The sequence below is a fragment of the Eubalaena glacialis genome, chromosome 11 (genome assembly GCF_028564815.1).
Source record: "Eubalaena glacialis isolate mEubGla1 chromosome 11, mEubGla1.1.hap2.+ XY, whole genome shotgun sequence".
Classification (NCBI taxonomy): Eukaryota; Metazoa; Chordata; class Mammalia; order Artiodactyla; family Balaenidae; genus Eubalaena; species Eubalaena glacialis.
The window spans coordinates 28,433,911-28,454,743 of record NC_083726.1 but is presented as its reverse complement, the minus strand read 5'-3'; the positions used below and the strand labels follow the sequence as shown (position 1 = coordinate 28,454,743).

The 20,833-nt window shown below is 39.8% G+C and overlaps 1 long non-coding RNA gene across 7 annotated transcripts in view; it reads right to left on the bottom strand.

Moving 5' to 3' along the window:
- The window catches only part of LOC133100991 (uncharacterized), a 495,678-nt gene that overhangs the window by 363,489 nt on the left and 111,356 nt on the right, over positions 1–20,833 (bottom strand). The window contains exon 1 of one of the 7 annotated variants that reach the window (XR_009702573.1): positions 8,375–8,399. The exons of the other annotated variants lie outside the window; for them this stretch is intronic. This is a non-coding gene — a long non-coding RNA (uncharacterized LOC133100991). Of the gene's footprint in view, positions 1–8,374; positions 8,400–20,833 lie in introns of those variants that run through there. 7 annotated transcript variants of the gene reach the window in all.

Here is a 20,833-nt window from a genome sequence, read left to right as displayed (position 1 = left end):
AGCCAAAATTAGAATATGGCAAATCATTACTGCACCAACTTCTTAGCGTTGACTTCTTAGCATTCAGGACACACAAATTATCTGATGCGTTTGGGTTTTTTTACTGCTCACTACAGCACCAGAAAATTACATGCTCACTACCTGTTTACTGGAATAAATAAATGAACGATGAATCTAATGCCACATAGTCTCTTTCTTCCTGGGTTCCCATGACATCCACGTCGATTCCTTCTTTGTCCTGAACTTTGAAAGTGGCCCAGACTCACTGTGCCCTACAGAGTGGACACCGAGGACCACCAGCTGTGGGCACAGCAGCCACGCTCACTGCCGTCCCTTCAGCCTGGCTGGCACCAGCCCCAAGGCTGCCTGGCTTCCCCCTCTGGTTTTGTCATCTCTTTTCCATCATTCCCTTGCCCTTTGGACTTGATGACTGCATTTGGCTCACTTACTTTTTGACCCTGGGCACTTTGCAGTTTCTCAACAAGGGTGCAGAACGATTCTTTGTTGAGCAGAACTGCCCCATAGGTTGCAGGATTTTTAACATTCCTGACTGTTTTCATCAAATGTTAAGACTATCGTACAGTCTCGGTGACAACCAAAAAATGGATACACCTTTCCAAACTGTCCCTAGTTTGTGGTGGGAAGCGTGGGGATAGCATGATCCTCAGTTGAAGCCCTGGGAATAGAGTGTTCAAGTCTTCAAACACCAAAAATATAAATGAGGAATCAATGAAGGAAGATGGTTGTCCAAGCCCTTAGTCAGAGCTTTCCAGAGTTACAGAGTGGGTGGATTTGCATAAGGAGGGATATTCTTGCTTCTACTGGGAGGGGAGGAGAGAGGAGAAGATGGAAGGAGGGAAGAAGGGAAGGAAAAGGAGGGAGGGAGGGAGGAAAAATACCAGGACACCTTTGTGGAACACTAAAGAAAGTCATGAATTTGATAACACTGTGGCAAAAAGAGAAGGAATTAGAACAAATCGACGGGGCACAGGGAATGACTTTCTCCAAAAAAAGGAGCCAAAAATGAATCTTTCAGTAAAGTCACACACTCTGGCTAATGAGAAGAGAGGAAGACAAGCAGAACTAACAGAAGGTGATTTGCAAGATCACCTGCACCTTCCAAAGATTTGAAGAGTTTTCTTGGAAATGAAGTATTTTTTTTTTTTGGATATAGATACAAAGAAAAATACTGAGAGAAGAGATATTGTCCTCAGTCCTGTCACATAGTAGGGCATGTAACTTGGTCTTTGTGGTTTATTAAAATCCCTGAGGGCTCCCCAGGAGATGTTATAAAATTCTCAAACTCTGGTCTTAGGCACTGTCTCCCATTGGCAGGCCCCTTCCTTACTGGGATAAACAACCCAATACTGGTACTGACTGTGCACACACCTATCTGCCCTCACCACTCTTGTAAATGACATCATAAATTTTTTAAATATTTAAAAAATTAAAAGTTACATTTTTAAAAATTCTAATAGTAATATGTGTTCACAGAAGAAAAATTTAGAAAACCTATGTAAGGAAAAAGAGGAAATATAAATCACCCACTACCCAGAAATAATGATTGTTAACATATGCTTACAGATATTTCCTATGCATGTATGTGTGTCCACACAGACACACACACACACACACACACACATCCTCATGATCATTCCGAGCACTATTTTGTAACCTGCTCTTTCCGGTGGTATCTTTTACATCAACCAATATAGCATAGAATGGTAACATTTTTAAGGGCAATATAGAATTCCATTACATGATTGTACCATAACTTTCTTAATCAATATATTATATTTGACACATAGGCTATTTCTAATTGTTTTGCTATTGTAAACAATGCTGTGATGACCATCCTTAGCTAAAACTTGTACATTCATAATTAGTTACTTAGGATAGTTTCCTAGAAGTGGTATTTCTGGGTCAGAGACTTATCACCTTTGCAATTTTATGCATATTGTCAAATTACCTTCCAGAAAGGCTGCAACTATTTCTATACCCACAGCTTCTACAAGAGAATATGGCTGAGCCTTCCTTTGATCAACACTGTGTGACTTAGCCTTTGCCAGTTTGGTAGTGAAAATGATGTATAATGTTAATTTCAAATATATCAAAGGAAATCCCCACTGTTTAAACAACCCAACACACATGGAATCCTCCCTAATTTCTAACTATACTTATCCTGTATTTATAACATCAGTTAGCACAGACACTTGAAAATACTGACCTAAAAATTATGTCTAAAAATACACACATTCAGTAACCAACTTTCAGGGTTATGAGATAGGTTTTTAATAGTAATTGCTGACATTTATGTTACTTTCTGAAGTTTAGGTTTTAACTTAAGTGATTAGATAAGCAAATTGCCAATCATAGTTGTAGCTCACCTGGCTAGTTAATAAATCTGAATTTTTCTAAATCAAAAATTGAAAATTTATACAAATAAGTAGAATGAAGGGGAGAAAAAGCACAAAAATACTTGATGAAATGGTAATTGTATTCAGCAAGCAAACAAATAAGTTTGGCATTAGAAAACTTAGTTTCTTCCCAGCTTTGTCCCTGATTTTCTGGCCTTTGGGAAGTTACTTAAATGTGTTCTAAAACAGAAAAATGAGTCCTGCATTCCTACTTTTCTCCACCCTAGGCCTCATTGCACATGCATTTCGTAAGAGTTTATTACAAACTATCTGCCAAGCACTTTGAACTTCTTGCAGAGGAGTGTTTATAAATAGAATTTTATCTTGTGGGGTCCTTCACTAGTTAAGTAAATGTCTCATGTTTCTTAAAAAAGTATTACACAAGTGACTTAACAGGAGAGAAACAAAAGCTGCCCATTCCCATAATCTACTAGTTTCTGGAAAGCTTCCCCAAGATCGTCTCCTTTTATATATACCTAGAAACATTTATAATACTTCTCTGTGACAACTTTAACATTTCTCTTTTTTTCTCTCAAATTAAGATGCAACTCTATAAGAACCATTTTTCTGAGGAAAAATAAAATATAATAATAAAATTATGTATCAATTCTAAGACACTATTTATTCTAGAATTTACCTTCAATATAATAATAGTGTTATTAAGTAAAAAGGAACCATTACAATAAAAGTACACTTAGATTGTAAGTCTGGTTCCGAGTTTAGACACATTAAAATGAAATAGAAGAATACACATCACAGAATAGGGGAAATCTGGAAACAGTAATCATGGCTAGAAACTACCAGGCAGATACCATAATGCTGGGCACTGGGCTAAGTAACTTATGTGTGTTATTTATCCTTACAACCACCTCAGGTCCTTGTGGATAGCACCAAGGCCAGACTGGCTTAGAACAGAGCATCTGACTCCCAGGTCCAGGGTCCCAGTCACTGGGCTCTCTGCCTCCCCAAGATGTCACTCACGTTTCAATTCCTAAACCACCACACTGCCCTTTATTTGGGTCGTCCTCAGCAAAAGTAGGATTTACAGGGACCAACTTACTTTGTCTCAGATGGCTACTCCCTGGTCCGCTCTACTTCCTCTGTCCACCTACCTTTTCCTCCCCTATTCCCACTGAGAATTTCTTGTTGGTTACAAAACACTAGTAGGGGCAGGGCCTCTGTGAAATTGTAACGGCCATGTGTATTATCTGAAAGGGAGCATTCTCTTTCTTAGAGTACATTACTTAGATGAATTTCAGATTAAACAAACCACATCTATGATTCTTTTTTATTTCTTCATTCTGTTTATTTGTTCCTCTTCCCAAAATGACTTCCCCCACTTCTATTTATATAAATGAAATCATTCAGTAAGTATTTATTAGGATCTACTCCAGGCAGTATTTATTGGGATCTACTACTGTGTTTACAGGCACTGGGGATGAAGCAATGGGGAAAACAAAGGCACTTATACTTTCCTCAAGAATCTTACAATCTAGTGGGGGAATTAGAAATTAAATAAATAACTCCAGGAATAAATTTATAAATCCAAATTGCAATCAGTGCTCTAAAAACCAACCAAGCCTGCAGTGCTTTATATGTCTTGTGGCCAAGTGTCTTAACCTTGTCAGGCAGATAAGGGAAAGTCTTCTTGGAGCAAATGACATTGAGTGACAGGCAGGGGTTACAGGCATGGAAGGTGGAGAAAGGACAACTCAGATAAGAGAGCAGCACTTCCGAGTGCCCCAAGATGGAAAAGAAGTAAATCTAAATCCTACATAGGTTCAAAGCTCAGCGCAAATAAGGTCTTCTGAAAACTTTCTAAAAATTTCCCCTCAGATATCGTCTCCTACCACATCCTTTCTGCGAATTCTTCTAGCATTTTGTCACCCTTTCATAATGATAACAAGAATAACAACAATCACATTTAATTAAGACTTACAACGTGTCATTCTCTTCTATAAGCAGTTTACCTGGTTTTCTCATTTCTGTCTCACAACAAGTCTCTGAGGGAGTTACTGTTGTTAGCTCCATTTTACAGGTGGAAAAACTAAACAGGGACTGTTAAATAAACTATCCCAGTTCCCAGTAAGTGGAGCCGTTGGGCTGGCACTCTTAACCGATGCTCCATACGGCCTCTTCATATATGCTTTCCTCATTATTTCTGTGCACATCTTACGGCTTCTACTAGATGATAAAGTCTTAGAAAAGGGGACAGGGTAAGTGACTCATTCACTTATTCATTCACTCAGCCAACATTATTCCATGACTATTATTTGGCAGGTACTGTATACCTCTTACACACCAACCCCAGTGCACTGAATGAATGAATGAATGGTGAATGACCACAATGCACAACTCAGAGAGCCTTGTCTGGGGCAGGTGATGGAAGGTAGAAGCTTTACTGCGGTCAGAAGCAGCAAAGGAAGACTTCATATGTGTCATCAGAAGGCACCTTTCATCATTCTTCTTGAGAAAGAAGGGCTCCTGAGAGCAACCAAGTATCTGACAACATGTTAGGTAGCTTCCTGTGTTACCTCGCTTCTGCTACAACAGCCATGTTTGTAGGGTTTGTCATCTCAATTGCATAAAGAAACTCAACTTTGGAGAGTATTTGTGACCTGCTGAAGCCATACAGCTAGGAAATGGCACAGCAGGAGTTCGCCCCCAGCCTTGTCTGAGGCCAAAGTCTCCTTCCATGCAGCATCCCAGACTCGATTATGGAGTCTCTCCTTGTTAAGCTGAAGAGGGTCAAAGGCTTAAAAAGTCGGCCAGTCTCCAGACTACAGTTTATATTGATAAAATGATCAAAATACACACACACACACACACATACGGAAATGATTACAAACCAGGTCAGAAAAAGGGTTCTCTTGAGAAAAAAGACATGGGTGTGTTGGAAAGGAACACTCAGCAAGCTTCTGAGGTGCTAGCAATGTTCTAGTCCTTGCCCAAGTAGCGATTACATGAGCAATCACTTTATAATTCATTGGTATAAATTTGTGTGGTGCACTTTTCTGTGTGTCATAGGTCACAATGAAAAAGTTTTCAAAGAAAAGTCTCACCATTTCTTGCAGCAAAACTACAGCCTGCAATAGATTATAGAGGCAGGTGGTCCTGGTGAGAGAGGCATTTACATTGAGTTGCTTTTCAGCAAAATCCAAAGGGACAAATTCTTGAGAGAATGGCCCAGATGAGATGAAGTCATCTTCTCCCTAGCCTGGGTTGTAGGCCCCAGGTTACTCACTTTGGTCCCTATATGAGCCCAATGCAAGAGCAGAGCACACAGAGGCCAGATGATGTTTCCAGCCTGGGGTCATGGAGGGAGTGGGGCTTTACTGTAAGAGACTATCCCTCTGGAAATTCACCAAGAATAGCTAAAGGACACAGGGCAAAGTTACAGTCTGTAAGCAACTGCTTGCGCAAGTAACATCATTACATTCCCTAGTCTGCTGCCCCTTGAGCCACTGCCCTGGGGGCTGGCATGCAAGAGCCTCTGTTCCTCCATTCACGTTAAGATAGCAGGGGTTGGGAGGCCAAGAGTGTGAAAGCCCCAGCACTCTACAAGAGGAAGCCCATGGTAGACAGATGGTCCAGGCCAGAGTATGACCCACAGAGAAGATTTTGAGAACAATTGCTCAAATACAATTGAGCCTTGCCACAGGTCTCCATTTTCTATTTTTTTTCCCTCATATTTTTGGCTGATTATTTTAGGTGCAGTGGGTCTATTTTGATTTTCCCAAAGCAATATTTTAGTGATAGAACATCTGTCACCTTGAGAGTCCGAGTGGAACTGTTCATCATTTTGTAACAAAATTCTAATATATCAGATATTGACCCTGTTTGTGAGTACCTAAAATGTGCAGGGTGCACCAAATTCAAAAGAATACAGCCCCCAACACCACACACACACACACACATCTGGTTCTACCTGTGCCATATGACATAGCGTATGACATTTGTGTCCCAAAAGGATTCTCATCAACTGTTTTAGTTTATTTCTTTTTGCTATTTGTTAATATATTTATTTATTTATTTATTTATTTTTGGCTGTGTTGGGTCTTCGTTGCTGCGCGTGGGCTTTCTCTAGTTGCAGTGAGTGGGGGCTACTCTTCATTGTGTTGCACGGGCTTCTTATTGCACTGGCTTCTCTTGTTGCGGAGCATGGGCTCTAGGCGCACAGGCTTCAGTAGTTGTGGCACGCAGGCTCAGTAGTTGTGGCTCACAGGCTCTAGAGCGCAGGCTCAGTAGTAGTGGCGCACGGGCTTAGTTGCTCCGTGGCATGTGGGATCTTCCCGGGCCAGGGCTCAAACCCGTGTCCCCCACATTGGCAGGCAGATTCTTAGCCACTGCACCACCAGGAAAGTCTCTGTTATTTTTTTTTTCATTTTAATCCATTTTTGTAATTGCTGACAATGTATTCATCTAACAAGCAGCATTTCAAATATTTTTTTAGAAACAGCATTGATGCTGAATTTCCCTACTCTCTTGACTACCTTAAAAATAACGTAAGTTTCTGGCTGTGTGTAAATTATGCAGAGGGCTGTCACTTCATAACCATGAGACCTGGGCAAGTGATTTAGCCTCTCTCTGCCTCAGTTTCATCATCTATAAATAGGAGCAATAATGCATGGCTCACAGGACTGCAGAAGAATTCAGTGAGATAACGTATGTAAAGCAGATAGCACAGTGCTTGGCAAACAAAGGTGGTTAATAAATGTCAGTCCTCTGTCTTTTCCCCTCAGTTTATTAAGGTCTCTGGAGGATATAGCAAATAAACACAAATGACAAGGCACAACCTGTGGATTAAAAATATGATGTTCAAAGGCATAGGGTGTTTTCATCTCTAAAACAACCACTGTACATCCAAGAATAGCTCTGTTTATGACTGTGTATTTTTATCCATCTGGGTTCACTCAACCCTCAACCTCACCGTACCAGTTAGTCTTTCATATTAGGTTTAAAATTCATTTCTCCCGAGGATGTCTTCCCAAGGCATTTCAGCTCACGGTGATCTCTCACTTTCTAAAATTCCCCTTCTCTGAATACATTTAACAGTACCTTATGTGTATGTGTGTGTGTGTCTGTGTATAATTTGTGTACATTACAATTTTTCTTAATCCAACTGTAAACCTCTAAAGCAAGGATTGTAACCAATTCCCCTCTGTATTCTCAGAGCCCAACACAGTGCCCTGCATTCAAGCAGCTGTTAAATATATGCTTGTTGGTTAATCAATTGATTTATTGATTGATGGATAGACAAGGACTTAACTCCTCTGTTGTAACTGTGTAACAGGTCTGTACAATCTAAAGTGCATACAGGGAGCAGCAGATTCCCAAGGAACCCAACTACCAATTCCCCCACAGCCTCCCAAATGGTAACCCTTGGAGTAGTTGCAGAGGAATCATTCAGGATCTATGAATTAAGCCAGTCTGAGATCTATCCACTGCTCCCCTAGCTAAGCAATGAGCAGTGATTCTTCTCCACTGGAAACAAAAACATTTGTCCAGTTTAGCAAATGTCAGCACGGCAGCATGAAGAACAGAAGATCAAGTGCCATTTCCATGAAGCGAAGTTACTGGGCCAAGAGCAGATGCATCCATTGGCATCAGGCAAGGTCCATTATGCAAGCAGCGGTAATACCAGAGATCAAGAGCAGACAAAGACTAAGCTTTCAAGCCTGGTATAAAGGTCCATCTACTGGCTCTGGCAGACAGTGCCAGAGATAAAGTATCCTGGAGACACAATGTAAGGCAGGCTGAAAATGCATGTGCCAAACCAAAATGAAAGCGAGGCTGCACAATGATAACTACTGAAGGAGCAGCTGGTCCCGGTGGCACCAGACTGTGTCTTTCAGACCATGTCATCAACACTTGTCCATACAGTAAACATTTTCTGAAGAGGTGCCTGTCAGTTTCCATTTATTTATAAATAAGTGAATGAATAGCATCCAACTTACCCATTTTTCATGGTCTTTTTTTTTTCCTGTAAATTCCGAAACCAGATGAGAAAGGACACCACATAGCAAAGTGATAACACAACGAGAATGCAGCTCTGTCCTGGAAGGAGAGTTGACGACTGACAGATGATACACGTTGAGACAATGGAACAAGGCAGTTGCAGACAACTGTTGCAACAAAAGGAGGTCAAGTCTTATTCTTTTCTCCTGCCAGCACACAAAGAGTTGGTCACAACTTTTCTTTTAAAAAGAAGAAGAAGAAGAATGCATTCCTAAATCAAGACTTCCCAGGGCAGCGGGAACAATCCCAGCACTCCTTAGCTACACTATCTTGGTTGGTGGACAAATATTTCTGACCTTTTATGTTGAACTTGCAATCTTCTTGGGCAGAGCTGCCACTCTAAGAAAGTCCTTTTAAATGCAAATTAGCCATAGTCATCTCATTTCATCCATCTCTTCTTGGAAATATCAAAATGACAGTGAAAAGATAAAGCTATACACATGCAGAATCATCCTTTACAGAGGTTTGTAGAGTTCAATGGTCACTGCCTAAGTTTCTTGTCAGTAAAAATGACATTGGAATTCTTCTCTCCTTACCACCTCCTTCTTTACAAAGCAAAATATAAAAATAAATGAATTGAGTCAAATCCATCTCGGGCCAGAGGATGAACTGGAAACAATACAAAGATACAGAAGATTAAATAAATGCACCTTCTTTGAAACCAGTGATGATAATTCCTAGGACCAATTCAAATGGAACTTCTTTTTACAAAGTTTCATGGTGCACAAAAATTGGCCGGCCGGCCAACTGTACGCTGTAGAAGCTACAATGAGCCATAGTTATGCCTTGTTTGGAGTACTGCAGTAGAGTCCACAGGGTAGACTGCCAGACACTGAAACAGAAAATCTCTTGTGATACCCAGAAGATCCCTATAATGCACCTGGAATTTCTCAGGACACTTCAAAGACTTCATTCACTCAAGACCACAGATCTAGAAGGAAGCCTATAGAAATACCATTGACTTTCACTGCCTGATGGCTACCTCAGCAGGTAGGAGTCCACTCTTCTTGCAATGGGACAGTCCCGACGTGTCACCCCTCAAGTTATAATAGAATTTTGAATAAGCACACAAGCTGCCTTACCCTAAGATGGAATAATTCTGAGGTGCCTGGTCTATACCGTCTCCCAGAAACCCTAGAGGGGTTGAATCCCATTTGCCCACAGCAGTCATTTCATCTCTAATATGTTCTTTATTGGGTGTATTTCCTTCACTGTTTCACTTCCTCACTTGCCTAACAACATTTCCTAGGATCACCTTCCAAATAATCAGCTTGCTTTTAAATATTTTCTGAGATTTGCTTCTGAAAAATCTAAACTTAAATAATCATAGAAACTCATGCCTGGACGGAACCCATCTAAAAACCCAAATTCCAAGAGCCAGACCTAGAAAGAGTATGAGCCCAGAAACATTCCCTCATTTTAACAATGCTTGATGAGGGTAACACACTGAGATTTCAATGCCCAAGATTCCAAGCAGGCCTTCAACATCTCCCTCCTGGGATTTTGTAGTAATCATCTAAGTTGTCTCCTGTTTTCCAGACTTGCTTCATTTCTCCCCACTATCCCTCCTATAACCATTTTCCACACAATGGTCATGTAGCTCCACTGCTTAAAGTTCTTCAATGTTTCCCTACTACCCTCATGATGAGTCCGATCTCCTTAGAATAACACACAAGATCCTTCATTATCTGGTCATTCTTACCTACCTCTCCTGCCTCACTTTTTACCACTTCCCAGTACCTTGGCCGTACTAAATAACTTACACTTCCTGACTCAAGAATACTGTATTTCCTTAATCTGAAATCCCTTCTTTCCACACACCTACTTGCTGAACCCCGATTCCTCCTTCAAAACTCTGATTAGGAGATGGAAAGGACTGGGAAGCCATATCTACTCTCTTGCTGCCTATCCCTCTAAACGGTATCTCTGATCCATCCATTTCCCTTCATGTCCACCCACCACCCTAGTCAGATCCTTCTCTCTTACCCTCTCATAGAACCATGTACCTTCCTTCATTGCATCTGCCTGAATTTTAGTTTTTTTCTTATATGTGAGATTAATTGATTAATGTCTGTATCCTTCTACAGGTGGTAAATTCCTGTGAGAACAGGACCAGGTCTACTTTTACTCAAAATGGAGGTCTTGGTACAGGACATGCCACGTAGTAAGCATTCAATAAATACTTGTGAACGCAATTTGTGAATCACTCCCTTCTATTTAAAAAAATTTACCTTGAAATCACATATATCATTTCACACCTAACCCTCTGCTTCCCTGTATAGTCATGGTTCTCCAAAGAAAAAGAAGCAATGAAATACACTGAGAGACCTATAAGAGGAGACCTTACAGGAATTGGCTGGTGCAGTTATGGAATCCAAGAAGTCCCATGATTTGCTGTCTGCAACTTGGAGAACTGGGAAATCTGGTGGTATCATTTGGTCCGAGTCTGATGGCCGGAGAATTGGGAAAGCTGATGGTTGAATTCTTGGTCTGAGTTCAAAAGCCCAAGAACCAGAAGCACCAATGTCTGAGGGCAGGAGAAGATGGATGTCTCAGCTGAAGCAGAGAGAGTGAATTCACCCTTCTACTGCCTTTTTGTTCTCTTCAGGGCCTCACTGGATTAGATAATGTATGTCCATCTGCATTGGTGAGGGTGATCTTCTTTACTCCATCTACTGATTCAAATGCTAATCTCTTCCAGAGATATCCTCACAGTCACAACCTGAAATAATGTTTTACCAGCTATCTGGGCATCCCTTAGCCCAAACTGACCCATAAAATTTACCATCACATACTGTGTAGTAACTTTTTGCTCACATGTCAATTTCTACCACATAACTGTGATCTTGGGGGTCCCAAGGCCTTCATACAGTGCTCTGTAAGAACTTAACATTATTGAGCTCTTCTACTGTATTAAGATTTCTGAAAGTGTAATATTATAATGCACAGAGAAGGAAGTTCATCAGGCAGGCTTTGGAGGTTGGATAAGATTTCAATTGGTAGAGATGATGGCTTGAAATATTACTTGAATACATGGGGAAATACAGGTGAAAGCAATTTGTATAGGAAATGGTAAGTTGTCACTCTGATTGGAAAGTGATTGGAGTGTGTGCAATGGAACAATGTAGCTTATGTGTTGAGTGCTTATTATATGCCAGGCACTATTATAAACATTTTACATATAATAATACTTTATAAAAATAATGAAAGATAAGCTAGAATAACAAGTAAGGTTCAAATGCAGAAGGCTTTGAATATCACCTATGGAATTATTCTTTATCTGGTTATTGATGGAGATTCATAAAAGATTGATATGTATGACATATCTGGCATCTCAAATCCATTCTGTAGGAATATTAAGCTGGTAAAAGCAGGCAAGAAATCTAGAAGACGGACTTCCCTGGTGGTCCAGTGGTTAAGAATCCGCCTTCCAATGCAGGGGACATGGGTTCAATCCCTGGTTAGGGAACTAAGATTCTACATGCAACTAAGCCCATGCACTCTAGAGCCGGTACACCACAACTAGACAGAAGCCCACGTACCGCAACTAAGACCAGACATGTCCAAATTAATCAATAATTTTTTTAAAAAAGAAATTTAAAAAAAGAAATCTAGAAGAGGAAAAAGTTCAGGGTACAGAGACTGCATAGGTCATCTCTAGAGATATCTATGAGAGTTTTCAAAGAGAGACCCATAAGACATGGGTCTTTAAATGGCATGGGAAACAAGAAGGAATACAGAATTAGTCCACAGACTTGATAATGAATGCTTAACCAAAGGATTAGGCAGTATTGGGTTGGCTAAAGGTTCATTCAGTTTTTTCCATAGGATGGCTCTAGTAGCACTTAGTTGTCTTCAACTTCATTCAAAACAATTTTGTTAGATTTCACGCGACAGTTGTCATATCAGCGTGAGTTTAAAAAAAGACTTATCAAAATTGATGAATTTTTGTGTAGCTATTTTAATATTGTAGAAGGAAGGAAGAAAAGCAACATTTTCAGCATATTATGCTTTAGTCTTTCAAGAAAGGTAAAAACACAACTGAAATGCAAAAAAAAGATTTGTGCAGCGTATGGAAAAGGTACTGTGACTGATCGAATATGTCAAAAGTCATGTGCAAAGTTTCATGCTGAAGATTTCTTGCTAGACGATGCTTCATGGTTGGGTAGACCAGCTGAAGTTGATAGCAATCAAATCTAGACATTAACTGAGAACAATCAATGTTATACCACATGGGAGATAGCTGGCATACTCAAAATATCCAAATCAAGCGTTGAAAATCATTTGCACCAGGTTAGTTATGTTAATTGCTTTGATGTTTGGGTTCCACATAAGTTAGGTAAAAAAAACCTTCTTGACCATATTTCCACATGCAATTCTCTACTTAAACGTAATAAAAATGTTCCGATTTTAAAACAAATTGTGACGGGTGATGAAAAGTGGATACTGTACAATAATGTGGAACGGAAGACATGGTGGGGCAAGTGAAATGAACCACCACCAACCACACCAAAGGTCGGTTTTCATCCAAAGAAGGTGATGCTGTGTATATGGTAGGATTGGAAAGGAGTCCTCTATTATAAGCTCCTTCCAGAAAACCAAATGATTAATTGCAACAAATACTGCTCCCAATCAGACCAACTAAAAGCAGTACTCGATGAAAAGCACCGAGAATTAGCCAAGAAAAAACGCATAATCTTCCATCAGGATAACACAAGACCACATGTTTCTCTGATGACCACACAAAATCTGTTACACCTTGGTTGGAAAGTTCTGATTCATCCACCGTATCCACCAGACATTGCACCTTCAGATGTCCATTTATTTGGGTCTTTACAAAATTCTCTTAATGGAAAAAATTTCAATTCCCTGCAAGACTGTAAAAGGCACCTGGAATAGTTCTTTGCTCAAAAAAGATAAAAAAGTTTTGGGAAGACTGAATAATGAAGTTGCCTGAAAAATGGCAGAAGGTAGTGGAAGAAAAGGGTGAATAGGAGAGGAACCACGATGGCGGAGTAGAAGGACGTACTCTCACTCCCTCTTGTGAGAACACCAGAATCACAACTAGCTGCTGGACAATCATCAACAGGAAGACACTGGAACTCACCAAAAACATACCTCACATCCAAAGACAAAGGAGAAGCCACAGTGAGACGGTAGGAGGGGCGCAATCACAGTAAAATCAAATCCCATAACTGCTGGGTGGGTGACTGACAGACTGGAGAACACTTATATCACAGAAGTCCACCCACTGGAGTGAAGGTTCTGAGCCCCACATCAGCCTTCCCAACCTGGGGGTCCGGCAATGGGAGGAGGAACTCCTAGAGAATCAGACTTTGAAGCCTAGTGCGATTTCACTGCAGGACTTCAACAGGACTGGGGGAAACAGAGACTCCACTCTTGGAGGGCACACACAAAGTAGTGTGTGCATTGGGACCCAGGGGAATGAGCAGTGACCCCAGGGGAGACTGAACTAGACCTACCTGCTAGTGTTGGAGGGTCTCCTGCAGAGGCGGGGGGTGACAGTGGCTCACCATGGGGACAAGGACACTGGCAGCAGAAGTTCTGGGAAGTACTCCTTGGCGAGAGCCCTCCCAGAGTCTGCCATTAGCCCCACCAAAGAGCCCAGGTAGGCTCCAGTGTTGGGTTGCCTCAGGCCAAACAAACAGCAGGGAGGGAACCCAGCCCCACCCATCAACAGTCAAGTGGATTAAAGTTTTACTAAGATCTGCCTAGCAGATCAACAGTCAGCTCTACCCACCACCAGTCCCTCCCATCAGGAAACTTACACAAGCCTCTTAGATAGCCTCATGCACCAGAGGGTAGACAGCAGAAGCAAGAAAAACGACAATCCTGCAGCCTGTGGAACAAAAACCACATTCACAGAAAGATAGACAAGATGAAAAGGCAGAGGGCTATGTACCAGATGAAGGAACAAGATAAAACCCCAGAAAAACAACTAAATGAAGTGGAGATAGGCAACCTTCCAGAAAAAGAATTCAGAATAATGATAGTGAAGATGATCCAGGACCTCGGAAAAGGAATGGAGGCAAAGATCGAGAAGATGCAAGAAATGTTTAACAAAGACCTAGAAAAATTAAAGAACAAACAAACAGAGATGAACAATACAATAACTGAAATGAAAACTACACTACAAGGAATCAATAGCAGAATAACTGAGGAAGAAGAAAGGATAAGTGACCTGGAAGACAGAATGGTGGAATTCACTGCTGCTGAACAGAATAAAGAAAAAAGAATGAAAAGAAATAAAGACAGCCTAAGAGACCTCTGGGACAACATTAAACACAACAACATTCGCATTATATGGATCCCAGAAGGAGAAGAGAGAAAGAAAGGACCAGAGAAAATATGTGAAGAGATTATAATCGAAAACTTCCCTAACATGGAAAAGGAAATAGCCACCCAAGTCCAGGAAGCACAGTGAGTCCCATACAGGATAAACCCAAAGAGAAACATGCCGAGACACATAGTAAACAAATTGGCAAAAATTAAAAGACAAAGAACAATTATGGAAAGCAGCAAGGGAGAAATGACAAATAACATACAAGGGAACTCCCATAAGGTTAACAGCTGATTTCTCAGCAGAAACTCTACAAGCCAGAAGGCAATGGCATGATATACTTAAAGTGATGAAAGGGAAGAACCTACAACCAAGATTACTCTACCCAGAAAGGATCTCATTCAGATTCGATGGAGAAATCAAAAGCTTTACAGACAAGCAAAAGCTAAGAGAATTCAGCATCAACAAACCAGCTCTACAACAAATGCTAAAGGAACTTCTCTAAGTGGGAAACACAAGAGAAAAAAAGGACCTACAAAAACAAACCCAAAACAATTAAGAAAATGGTCATAGGAACATACATATCAATAATTACCTTAAACGTGAATGGATTAAATGCTCCAACCAAAAGACACAGGCTTGCTGAATGGATACAAAAACAAGACCCATCTATACGCTGTCTACAAGAGACCCACTTCAGACCTAGGGACACATACAGACTGAAAGTGAGGGGATGGAAAAAGATATTCCATAACAATGGGAATCAGAAGAAAGCTGGAGTAGCAATACTCACATCAGATAAAATAGACTTTAAAATAAAGAATGTTACAAGAGACAAGGAAGGACACTATATAATGATCAAGGGATCAGTCCAAGAAGAAGATATAACAGTTATAAATATATATGCACCCAACATCGGAGCACCTCAATACATAAGGCAACTGCTAACAGCTCTAAAAGAGGAAATCGACAGTAACACAATAATAGTGGGGGACTTTAACACCTCACTTACACCAATGGACAGATCATCCAAAATGAAAATAAATAAGGAAACAGAAGCTTTAAATGACACACAATAGACCAGATAGATTTAATTGATATTTATAGGACATTCCATCCAAAAACAGCAGATTACACTTTCTTCTCAAGTGTGCATGGAACATTCTCCAGGATAGATCACACCTTGGGTCACAAATCAAGCCTCAGTAAATTTAAGAAAATTGAAATCATATCAAGCATATTTTCTGACCACAACGCTATGAGATTAGAAATGAATTAAAGGGAAAAAAATGTAAAAAACACAAACACATGGAGGCTAAACAATACGTTACTAAATAACCAAGAGATCACTGAAGAAATCAAAGAGGAAATCAAAAAATACCTAGAGACAAACGACAATAAACACACGATGATCCAAAACCTATGGGATGCAGCAAAAGCAGTTCTAAGAGGGAAGTTTATAGCAATACAAGCCTACCTCAAGAAACAAGAAAAATCTCAAATAAACAATCTAAACTTACACCTAAAGGAACTAGAGAAAGAAGAACAAACAAAACCCAAAGTTAGCAGAAGGAAAGAAATCATAAAGATCAGAGCAGAAATAAATGAAATAGAAACAAAGAAAACAATAGCAAAGATCAATAAAACAAAAGCTGGTTCTTTGAGAAGATAAACAAAACTGATAAGCCATTAGCCAGACTCATCAAGAAAAAGAGGGAGAGGACTCAAATCAATAAAATCAGAAATGAAAAAGGAGAAGTTACAACAGACACCACAGAAATACAAAGCATCCTAAGAGACTACTACAAGCAACTCTATGCCAATAAAATGGACAACCTGGAAGAAATGGACAAATTCGCAGAAAGGTATAACCTTCCAAGACTGAACCAGGAAGAAATAGAAAATATGAACAGACCAAACACAAGTAATGAAATTGAAACTGTGATTAAAAATCTTCCAACAAACAGAAGTCCAGGACCAGATGGCTTCACAGGTGAATTCTATCAAACATTTAGAGAAGGGCTAACACCCATCCTTCTCAAACTCTCCCAAAAAATTGCAGAGGAAGGAACACTCCCAAACTCATTCTATGAGGCCACCATCACCCTGATACCAAAACCAGACAAAGATACTACAAAAAAAGAAAATTACAGACCAATATCACTGATGAATATAGATGCAAAAATCCTCAACAAAATGCTAGCAAACAGAATCCAACAACACATTAAAAGGATCATACACCATGATCAAGTGGGATTTATCCCAGGGATGCAAGGATTCTTCAGTATATACAAATCAATCAGTGTGATACACCATATTTAACAAACTGAAGAAAAAAAACCATATGATTATCTCAATAGATGCAGAAAAAGCTTTTGACAAAATTCAACACCCATTTATGATAGAAACTCTCCAGAAAGTAGGCATAGAGGGAACCTACCTCAACATAATAAAGGCCATATATGACAAACCCACAGCCAACATCATTCTCAATGGTGAAAAACTGAAAGCATTTCCTCTAAGATCAGGAAGAAGACAAGGATGTCCACTCTCACCTCTATTATTCAACATAGTTTTGGAAGTCCTAGCCACGGCAATCAGAGAAGAAAGAGAAATAAAAGGAATACAAATTGGAAAAGAAGAAGTAAAACTGTCACTGTTTGCAGATGACATGATACTATACATAGAGAATCCTAAAGATGCCACCAGAAAACTAATAGAGCTAATCAATGAATTTGGTAAAGTTGCAGGATACAAAATTAATGCACAGAAATCTCTTGCATTCCTATACGCTGATGATGAAAAATCTGAAAGAGAAATTAAGGAAACACTCCCATTTACCATTGCAAGAAAAAGAATAAAATACCCAGGAATAAACCTACCTAGGAAGACAAAACACCTGTATGCAGAAAACTATAAGACACTGATGAAAGAAATTAAAGATGATACCAACAGATGGAGAGATATACCATGTTCTTGGATTGGAAGAATTAATATTGTGAAAATGACTATACTACCCAAAGCAATCTACAGATTCAGTGCAATCCCTATCAAATTACCAATGGCATTCTTCACAGAATTAGAACAAAATATCTTAAAATTTGTATGGAGACACAAAAGACCCCGAATATCCAAAGCAGTCTTGAGGGAAAAAAATGGAGCTGGAGGAATCAGGCTCCTTGACTTCAGACTATACTACAAAGCTACAGTAATCAAGACAGTATGGTACTGGCCCAAAAACAGAAACAAAGATCTATGGAACAAGATAGAAAGCCCAGAGGTAAACCCATGCACCTATGGTCAACTAATCTATGACAAAGGAGGCAAGGATATCCAATGGAGAAAAGACAGTCTCTTCAGTAAGTTGTGCTGGGAAAACTGGATAGCTCCATGTAAAAGAATGAAATTAGAACACTCCCTAACACCATACACAAAAATAAACTCAAAATGGATTCGAGACCTAAATGTAAGACCAGACACTATAAAACTCTTAGAGGAAAACATAGGAAGAACACTCTTTGACATAAATCATAGCAAGATCTTTTTTGATCCACCTCCTAGAGTAATGGAAATAAAAACAAACAAATGGGACCTAATGAAACTTAAAAGCTTTTGCACAGCAAAGGAAACCATAAATAAGATGAAAAGACAACCCTCAGAATGGGAGAAAATATTTGCAAATGAATCAATGGACAAAGGATTAATCTCCAAAATATATAAACAGCTCATGCAGCTCAATATCAAAGAAAGAAACAACCCAATCCAAAAATGGGCAGAAGACCTAAATAGACATTTTTCCAAAGAAGACATACAGATGGCCAAGAATCACATGAAAAGCTGCTCAACATCACTAATTATTAGAGAAATGCAAATCAAAACTACAATGAGGTATCACCTCACACCAGTTAGAATGGGCATCATCACAAAATCTACAAACAACAAATGCTGGAGAGGGTGTGGAGAAAAGGGAACCCTCTTGCACTGTTGGTGGGAATGTAAATTGGTACAGCCACTATGGAGAACAGTATGGAGGTTCCTTAAAAACCTAAAAATAGAATTACCATATGACCCAGCAATCCTACTACTGGGCATATACCCAGAGAAAACCATAATTCAAAAAGACACATGCACCTCAATGTTCATTGCACCAGTATTTACAATAGCCAGGTCATGGAAGCAACCTAAATGCCCATCGACAGACGAATGGATAAAGAAGTTGTGGTACATATATACAATGGAATATTACTCAGCCATAAAAAGGAATGAAATAGAGTAATTTGTTGAGACGTAGATGGATCTAGAGCCTGTCATACAGAGTGAAATCAGTCAGAAAGAGAGAAACAAATATCGTATATTAACGCATGTATGTGGAACCTAGAGAAATGGTAAAGATGAACTGGTTTGCAGGGCAGAAGTTGAGACACAGATGTAGAGAACCAATGTATGGACACCAAGGGGGGAAAGCCGCGGGGGTGTGGGGATGGTGGTGTGCTGAATTGGGCGATTGGGATTGACATGTATACACTGATGTGTATAAAATTGATGACTAATAAGAACCTGCTGTATAAAAAAATAAATTAAATAAAATTCAAAACTAAAAAAAAAAAGGGTGAATATGCTGTTCAATAAAGTTCTTGGTGAAAACGAAAAATGTGTCTTTTATTTTTACTTAAAAACCGAAGCCACTTTTTGGCCAACCCAATATTAAGAATGAAAAGGTGTGGAATGGCTAAATAAATTATGGTAAATCCAAGTTGACGTTATTAGATGATTCAATAAGTAGCGTGTCTATTCTATGCCTAATTCAATTGAAAAAATAAGGCAAATGAGTTAAAACAGATTAGAGACCAAATATTATCTTTATTATTGATGAAGCTGATATTGGATGAAGTGGTTTATATCTGAATAAGAAAGGCAAGTGGACTGTCTCATAATAAGGCTCAGAATTAGACAGACTGCCCATCGTGCAATGCTGGTCTAGGGAGACGATCTCATAGACAGTATATGAGCCCTGCAGGCAGCTGCTTCCTAAAGAGAAAGAAAAGAGAAAAGGGCATGCCCACTCTCTCCTGTAACCTCACCAATCATTTCAAGTCATTCCATCTCCCCTGGGGCAGAGTTAGCGAGGGGGTGGAGAAGGCAAGTTCTTATGCTAATGGAGCTCACTCATTAGCATAAGAGTGGAAGGGCACACCAAATGTGAAGAATAAATAATCCTCCCTAACAGTTTAAACCAGGGTTTGGCAAACTACAGCCCATGGGCCAAATCTTGCCCATACCTGTTTTTATGCAGCCCCAAGCTAAGAAGAATGGCTTTTATATTCTTAAATGGTTGAAAGTATCAGAAGGATGATATTTCATGACATTTAAAAATTATACAATATTCAAATTTTAATGTAAATAAGTTAGGTTTTATTGGAACACAGGCATATCCATTCATTTATGTATTATCCGTGGCTACTTTCATGCTACACCAGCGGTCCCCAAACCTTTCTGGCACCAGGGACTGGTTTCGTCGAAGACAATTTTTCCACGGACGGCAGGGCGGGGGGATGGTTCAGGCGGTAACGCGAACCAGCGATGGGGAGCGACAGATGAAGCTTCGCTCGCTCGCCTGCTGCTCACCTCCTGCTGTGCGGCCCGTTCCTAACAGGCCGCAGACCAGCACTGGTCTGCGGTCTGGGGGTTGGGGACCCCTGTGCTACACGACAGGGCTGAGTAGTTAGGACAAGAGACTGTAAGGGATGACAACATAAAAATATTTACTCCCTAATCTTTAAAAGAAAAAGTTTGTGACCCCTGATTTATACTATTGAATTCTATGCAGCCATCAAAACAGAGAGAGAGAACTATATACTGACCTGGATGGCAGCCCACCATTTTCCACAACGAACAAAAAGTAAGTTGCAAAGCATTCGATATAGTTTAAGCCTATTTTATTAAAGATGCATATACAGCTAAATAGAAAGATATTTACATATGTACCTAACAATCCTTACCAAACTTGGTGAGTGGAAAGGAATGGGGAAGAAAGAGGAGGGCTCAGACATTTTACACTTTGTATTATTTTAAAATTTTCACACTGACCATTATTATT